This window comes from Tachypleus tridentatus, chromosome 8 (genome assembly GCF_004210375.1).
Source record: "Tachypleus tridentatus isolate NWPU-2018 chromosome 8, ASM421037v1, whole genome shotgun sequence".
In the NCBI taxonomy this organism is placed as follows: domain Eukaryota; kingdom Metazoa; phylum Arthropoda; class Merostomata; order Xiphosura; family Limulidae; genus Tachypleus; species Tachypleus tridentatus.
The window spans coordinates 91,913,547-91,922,007 of record NC_134832.1 but is presented as its reverse complement, the minus strand read 5'-3'; the positions used below and the strand labels follow the sequence as shown (position 1 = coordinate 91,922,007).

Below are 8,461 nucleotides of genomic sequence, written 5' to 3'. Positions count from 1 at the left end.
GAATGGTGGGATTGACCATCACATTTAACACCCCCAAAGTTGAAAGGGCCAGCATGTTTGTTGTGACAAGGATTTAATCCCTCAACCCACGGATTACGAGTTGAGTGCCTTAACCACCTGATTTGAAATTAGTGTTTTGAAGAAAATGTTTAATGAAAAATTTTGTGGTAAGCAAATTTTTCTTATCCAGCTTTCATCGTTGAGTCATAGAAATTGAAATGAATGTTATGATATTATGTCATTCATTAGACATGTGGTAGCAGAACATGTATTTTCAACACCTTAGTTTAAATCTTCCAAAAGTGTATGTAAAAAATTACATTTTATTTTGCAACCATTTTTAAATAATACAAAATCATAAGCTATTTTGTCCATACTACAAAATTCCATTGCAATTAATCATTTTTATTAAGTAAACTGTATCTGGTCTAAAAAAAAAAAAGCTTTTGAACATCACCCTTTCTCCATGAGACTGTAACAATAACAACAAAAAAACAAGTTTACTTGTGAATACACTTTGCAAAGGCTGAGAAATTGTGCAGGAGGAACTGTGAACTTTTGACTGGTTATGCTGATTTCTCCAAGCCAGTTCCCTTGGCTGTGGTTTTGCTAGATAGTAGATAGGGATAGTGGGAATCTTCTTAATTCATTCATGCACGTCACTAATCAGATGATGAGACATTTGGCTAATCATTGAAATTAAATTTTCAAGTAACCATGGTTTATTCTCTTTAGAAAGCACACTGGCTGTGGTATTCAAGTACAGTAATGCCTATCACACATTTATAAGTAGCTGCATAATACAAATCCATAAATGTTTTGTACAGAATTGTTTCAAACATGAACAATAAGAAATCCAAGCTGATATCATTGTGCAATCACCAAAGTAATCATTACTCAACCATTAAAACTAAGTCTCCATCCAACTACTGTCTTATAGGTTTCTTAGGACTACAACAGGCTCAGGAAGAATTGAACAAGAAGATGTGTAGATAGAGATGAAATCAATAACTTTAATACATATTCCACACTGTTAATTCTAACTCTGAACCTAGTGCATTGTACTACAGTCCATTTCATAGTAAGGAAGTACTAATTATTGTAATGATTTAAAATAGTCTCACTTCAGGATGACATGACAATAAAAATACAAGTGTTACAGCACAATAGATTTAGCATATAACATTTGTCTAAAATAAAAGATCAGTATTCATATAAGACTTCCATCTGATTTACATAGACACTTTAACTGCATTTAAAGAAGTATGTAATAACAGAAAATGTAACGTACTAAATAAAATAAGCAAAAAGATTAAAAAGTGTGAAGTGTTAAAACTATGAATCAAAACCAGTTTATGAAAAACACTAAAAAATTTATCATACATCTGGAATGGCTGCTGCATACCTACTACATGCAGTGAAATATTAAACTACTTATGTACGACCAAAGTGCTCCCAAAAATAATTTTCTGATCATGACTTCATTAGTAACTAAAACAGTAAAAACCACTATTTGTGTGAACCTCAACAGACACAATTACAATGTTCATCATGAACTGGATTCTTTTTATAAATCTTTAAATCATTATGATGTACAAGCACACAGAAATGAACTGAAAACTGCTGAGAATGATATTGATGAAATAACTTTGTTGAGGACCAGTATTTTGTAGAATACAATCACATTTCAGTTGTAATACAGTACATTTTATGTATATTTATATTTATACATATTGTTATTATTACTGTCTACAAATAAATCTTAAAATATCAATTCTCATAGAGCACAGAACATTAAGTAAGAAATACAGAAAAACAATGATCTTTCCTTGTCAATGAATGTGTACTCACTTTCCACAGTTTGCTGAGCCTTGCCACATTTTACAACTGAAGTATGTTAAATCTTTTTCTTGTTTTATATACACATATTGATATAAAGAACATCATAGGTTATATTTAAGTACCACAGATGTCTTGTGTAATTAATACTTCTTATTAATTAAAGTGTATTTATGTCTAAAAATATTTTTCAAACATCATTCTTCTTACCTGTCCTTGTGAGTCTACAACAACAAAAAAATGGATCTACCCATGAAGACACTTTTCAAAACCTAAAATACCATGTAGGAAAAATTCTGAGCTTTCAATTGGTTATAAACATTTCATAGAACAAAGTAAGAATGTGTAAACAATCATTTCCAAAAACCAAAAAAATGGACAGAATTAACTTTTTTGATTTTCTAAACATAGTAATATTTCAGAAAATAGATAAGAAAGGAGTTTTTTTTTATTTTATATTCTAGCTTGTGAAAATTTGGTAATTTAAATATTTATTTGTTAAAAAGTATAAAATTTGCCTTTGGACATCAGAAATATAATTTAAACCAAAGAAGCCTTTAGTATAGTGCATGACAAACAAAAATTAATATTTAGGAGTTTGTTTTAATATTTATTTTTAAATTAATTAATTATTGTGTACTGTTACATTTGAATTACAATCTGCTACCACATGTATTCACATATATTCATAAAATAATGGTTCAATAAAATTTTGAATGTAAATCTACAAATGTGACAACACCCTCTGACCCCTACACATAGTCATAGAGTTAAGAAGGTGTAGAATGAAACAAATACAATTACTAGTATAAAATGATAAATAACATTCAATCCACCAGAAGCAATACTTAAATATTATATATGCTATTTCACTGTTGTAACATGGATTGTGAAAGCACTGTCTTCATATACTGTATGGTTTATGGAAAACATGCGTGAAAGAGTGGTGTGCAAAGGCAACAGTGCTGCAGACACACAAAACTTGGTTTTGGTAAATACAAGTAAAATCATGTCAACAATAAAGAAGGGTACAAAATTTCATTGTAGCAGAAACTTGGTTGTTCAACATCATTATACTATTATATCAATTCACCACATATTACATGTGGCATTTAGAGCATAATGAAAGCTAATCACTAAGATGTTACTGACTCGTCGTAGCATATCATTAGTTGAAATATATCATGCAGACTCTCCCTTCAGTGTTACACAAAGAGTGATATCTAAGAATGGGTTAACATTCAAAGAGTCATATCCATTGTTTCATGAAATGGTTGTATTGTACTTTACACTTTCTTGTGTATGTGAAACTTTATTGTTGTAAGATGTAGAAGCTACTTCTCTGGATACTTGTAATCTGATTTGGTGAGTGATCAACTGAAGAGAGGGAATGGATATGGTCAGATTTATTTTGGAAAAGTGAGGATTTGCCATTAAGATATATTTGTAATTTCTTTCTTGAAGATGCTAAAATGCTAAAGATGTTTGTGCTTTAGTTATTCACATGGAGTAAACTTTAGGGCAAGTAGTTTTTGATGCAAAAGAATTTTTTTGTCATTCCAAAAATATCAAGAGACTGGCTTATCAAAATTTCCATAAACAATACGTTCATAGAATTTCTCATTTACTTTGTCACTTTTCACCAAGGGATGTAAAAGGTTGCAAAGATCATATGTTATTTATTAGATAAAATACTTGGCTATACAAGCAACAGAACATTTTAACTGAGAAGATATTCACCAACTGTTCCATTTATTAATAGAAGTTGGAATTTTTTTTCTGTGATTTATATTTCTCCAAAATCTGATGTTTCAAACAAGACAGGTTTTCTAAATTCCTTAAAGCTGCTATAAATCATTTATGAATGGATTTTTTTAGCCCATTTCAAGCCCACCACCACCTCTCCAAAGTGTACTCTTCTGTCAAAACTATATAGAATCCTGGCTAATAATTAAATACCCATTATGTCATTTAGATGTAAATATCCAGTGTACCTTTGAAAGATTGTAAATGTCAATACACTCGATGCAAAAGTTAACACCAAAGGTAAACAACACAAATAACCTGAAGTCAGCTTGTATATCTAATGAATATAAAGTTTTTGATGTTTATGACAGTATCAGCCTGAGGCATGTTTATTGTAGTTTTGAAAACTGATTGTAAAAAATCAAATACAACAAGAAGATTTTCAAACATATCTCATACAAATATCTTTGGTAGCATGTATGTAAAGTTCAATTAAAAGTTGTTGCTTATAATTATAAATATTGTACTAAATATAGTTTTGTTTCTGGAATATGTTAAATACTTTTCCCTTTCATAATTACTTGCAGCAAAGTACACATATTGTGAAGGCTGTAATTGTACAGTGTGATCCAGTATCAAATTTAAGTCATATTGATGTAAGAATGTTGTTATGAATTAGGAAGAAACAAAACTTTTGCTTATATCAAATTATTATTTTGTTTACCACAATGAACATTTTTTTATTATTATATTTGTTGACAAAAATAAGAAAAATGAATGAAAGTTGATGTCAAACAGATATGCATTCAGATTCATCCTGATACTTTTGTGAAATCTTCATCTTTTAGTCACAAAACTGTGTGTTATGGTCTTATATATTCCAAGTTCAACTCGCAGTCTAGAGTAGTGGGTTTGAATTCATGTCCAACCCGAAATGCTTGTTCTTTCAGCTAAGGGACATTATAATATTATATTATTTTATGGGAATACAGTTCCCATTAAATACTTTAAAGCAGAAAGTAAATAAATAGAAACCACCCTTAATATTTCTACTAATTATACCTTCAACCTTTCAAATAAAAAAGATATTAATTTGAAATATACACCCTACCATGATATTTGTGTATGATCTTTGATGATTATTCATGGCTGCTGACTAGATTGACATCACTGTCTGGATTTTGACTGATAGATGGGATATTCTGAATACATTTCAGTGCTGTTCCATTATGGGAGTTGGCAATATGGACTATTAACAGCAATGCAATATTGATATACATATATATATGTAAATAAACTAAGGAAATAACCAAAATTACATAGTAAAGCACATACCTACACAAATAGAAGTCTCAAAAAATAAAACCAGTATGCAAGTGGTACACAAACACTTACCATAATGTTACTAGCACCATGTTATACATACTCATGAATAATGGAGATTTTCAATATTTTTATTATTTATATGTGGAGACATTCACAAGTCATGGGTTAACCCCACTGTAAGAGATAAAAGTTAACAGTGGTAATTGTTTCAGCTGTGTAGGTACATTTGATACAGTAGAGACATGTTTACCTCTACATGTAAATATTTTCAATTTTTTCACAAGCTTCTTCATAGTTTTTCAAATTGTTTGAAAATCAACAGAATAAACATTTTTATGTGCTTTTTTGTTAGCATACCATAACTAAATAATTGTAGTTATCATAAAGGTGCATGGATAAACAATTTTCATACTTAAAGTTAAACATCAGAAATGTATTTCTGGACAGAAGTATGAAAATTACATGATTATATATTTATAGGTTTAAGTTATTACAGAATCAGTTTTGTGTTTATAAATTAATTTTAGATGCTGATATATTTACATTAAGTCCAGTTATGTCTTAATCATAATATACATGTAATTATCATCATATTTTGAACTGTTTTGTTAGTTTGTATAATAAAGATAAAATGATTAATGACACTGTCAGTTCATCACTAGATTGATTTATAACATCTACAAACTAAAAGGTAAACAGAATGTATCTATGATTCACTCTGTTCCTGTGCAGGTACAGTGGTAAATTTATGAATTTTTAATGCTAAAATCATGGGTTCAGTTCCATTTGGTGGACACAACAGACAGCCAGATGTTTCTAGTTTATTCATATAACATTTAATTATTTTCAGGCAGATTTTAGTGTTTTTAGATTCAAATTTTATGCATATTATTTTTCATAATTTGTGAAGTATAGTTATAATTTATAGTGCTAAATTTGGATGTTGAATTGATAAAAGAACCAATTTTAATTTAAATTCATCAAAACTCCTGTGAATCAGTATTAAGTTTAACAGTCAGAAAAGTCAAATAACATGAATATTTTGAAGTACAAATGTTGTTTGGAGTTAAAGATCTGTTTGTATGATTGCAATGCATGTGGAACTTGTACATGCTTGGTTTAGTTGTATTTTTATAAATGAAAGGTAAGCTATATTACCCACATTAAGCAAGAATAAATTTGTGTCTGAGAGAAATAATCTCAGATTTATAGAACAATGGAAAACATCCAAGAATCATTATAAATTTGTTCCTGCACATTTGTCTTAAGTAATGTAGTGCTAATATTAAGAGTCGTATATTAGTTATTTACCTTTTTCTAAATTTGAATCGGGAACAGCAAGATAGTTGTACTATATTTTCTATCCATTTTCTTGTCGTGTAGAAAATTAAATTTGATAACAGTGTGTTAGCTAAGATGTTATCATTTTTATGATATGCATAGTTTATAGTGTACATTCGGTTAGATTTGATTAGTATGTAGCTTACCTAGTTGCAGCCAACAGTATGTAATATTCCACAGTTTTAAAATATATATGGATGAGTGCAAAGTGAATTGTTTTAATTTGACTGTATACACAATGTGTAGTTATTCTAAATTGACTGTACAGGCCTTTTCATAACTTGTAATGACTACGTACACTACTGTAAATAGTATTTTGCACGTTATTACGTAGCTCAGACTACATAACTTTAAAAATAAAATTCCAAGACAGACATGTATGTAGTTAGAGTTTAAAATCAACTGTATTATGGTTATCTATTTATTTTCATTTACCTCTGCACAAACAAATTGTGTGTAAAACCTCAGCAGATATTTACAACAATGTTATAACAATAACTTGACACACATAAATGTACAGTTATAGTAATATTGTCTTAGGTGACATATTTTAAACTTGAAGTGACCTAAATAAATCATCTTATTTAAGGCACAATGAACATTAAAATCTTAGCACATACATAAGCTCTTAACATTAGGTTTAAGTTAGTTTTACTTTTGTTTAGCATTGTTTTGACTAGAATTGTATATTTGTACTAAATAGGTTTGCCATATATTTTTATGTAGAATGAGCAGGCTTGATAAATGGTGACCTTCAAGTCTTTTGTTAAAAATGGTATGGGGTATTATCCATATTAATGTTTAGAACTCTGTTGTTTCTTGTGAGTGTGTTTAACTGTTGGTTATTGTGGAGGAGTGAATTTGAACTTGAGTACAATAAACAAAACAGGTTATTGCAATATTCTAGATGCAAGAAATAGTGTGTTATAAGGAACTTTACAAAATCATGCTGTTCACTGAGATTGTGGGAGTTTTAATATTTTCTTACAAAACTGTAAGAATGCTACTATGCACTAGCTGTTCCAAATTTAGCAGTGTCAGGTTAGATAGAAGGTAAGTAGTTATCAGTGCCCACCGCCAACTGTTGTGTTACTTTTTTTTTTTTACCGATAATGAATAATGGAATTGACAGTTACATCGTAAATCCCCCACGGTTGAAAGGGGGTGCATGTTTAGTGGGAAGGGATTCGAGTCCTCGTCCCGCAGATTGCAAGTCGAGTGTCCTGACCATCTGGCCATGTCAGAACAGAGTGTTTGAAAGTTATCAGTTACGTTACAGTCGTTATGTAACACAGAACTGTCGTGAAAAAACTGGTATGAAAACTGTGAAAAACAAAATTTAATATTGTATCACGTTAACAGTTTTTGTGTCTTGTGTAACATTACGTGAAATTTGAGTGTTACCAGCATTAATGTCGTTAATTTTGAAATAATAGAGGGAAAGCAGCTAGTCAACACTACTCACCATAGGCTACTCTTATCACTCCGAATAGTGTGTTTGACTTTCACTCTTATAACGCATTAGGGTTGACAAAATGCAGAAATTTATATTAGATTGCCATCTACTGGGCTGCACTCAAACTGTTGAAAGTGGATGTACTAACATTTTTAAAATTATTCTTGTAAATCAATAAATGTCGTGGAAAAATGCAGAAGTAAATTAATATTGTTTCTACATAAATGCAGTATATGAATAGAGTGAATCAAAACTGTTCTTATAATTATGCGGTTAACGTTTGCAGAACAAGAAAAATGCAGTTTATTATCATAATTCGCATAATATACATATGCAATAAAAAGCATGATTCTTTAAACACAATTCCACGAAAACCACGATATTTGAGAAGATAAGTCTGAATATGAAGTGCTAGATTAATGAAGTTAATGCCAATATGTAAGTCATATAAAGTAAATGCAAGTAGGTTTTTTTGTTGAAACTTCAATTTATTAAATAATAAACATGGAAAATGCTGGTAATGAACAATACATTAATAAAACAGCTAACACGATTCATAGGATATCATTTTTGTTAACTTTCACTTTTGTTGTCGTCGTCACACTTATAATATATTCACAGCTTAGAGTTCGGGGAATGTTTTTTCACAGTATTACACAGATTCGAAGTCAGATCGCCAGCTCAGTGATCCAAGCTTTATTTTTTCTTTCCTTCATTTTTGTGAATACAAAATTAATTTCATTTGCTCATGTT

General features: G+C 29.8%; 1 long non-coding RNA gene across 1 annotated transcript; it reads right to left on the bottom strand.

The window, feature by feature from the left end:
• Positions 1-356: 356 nt before the first annotated feature.
• On the bottom strand, positions 357-7,826 carry LOC143224219 (uncharacterized). Its single transcript, XR_013013278.1, has 3 exons — positions 7,718-7,826; positions 4,697-4,834; positions 357-4,535 (listed from the first exon to the last, which is right to left on the bottom strand). It is a non-coding gene; the product is annotated as an uncharacterized LOC143224219 (long non-coding RNA).
• Positions 7,827-8,461: the final 635 nt, after the last annotated feature.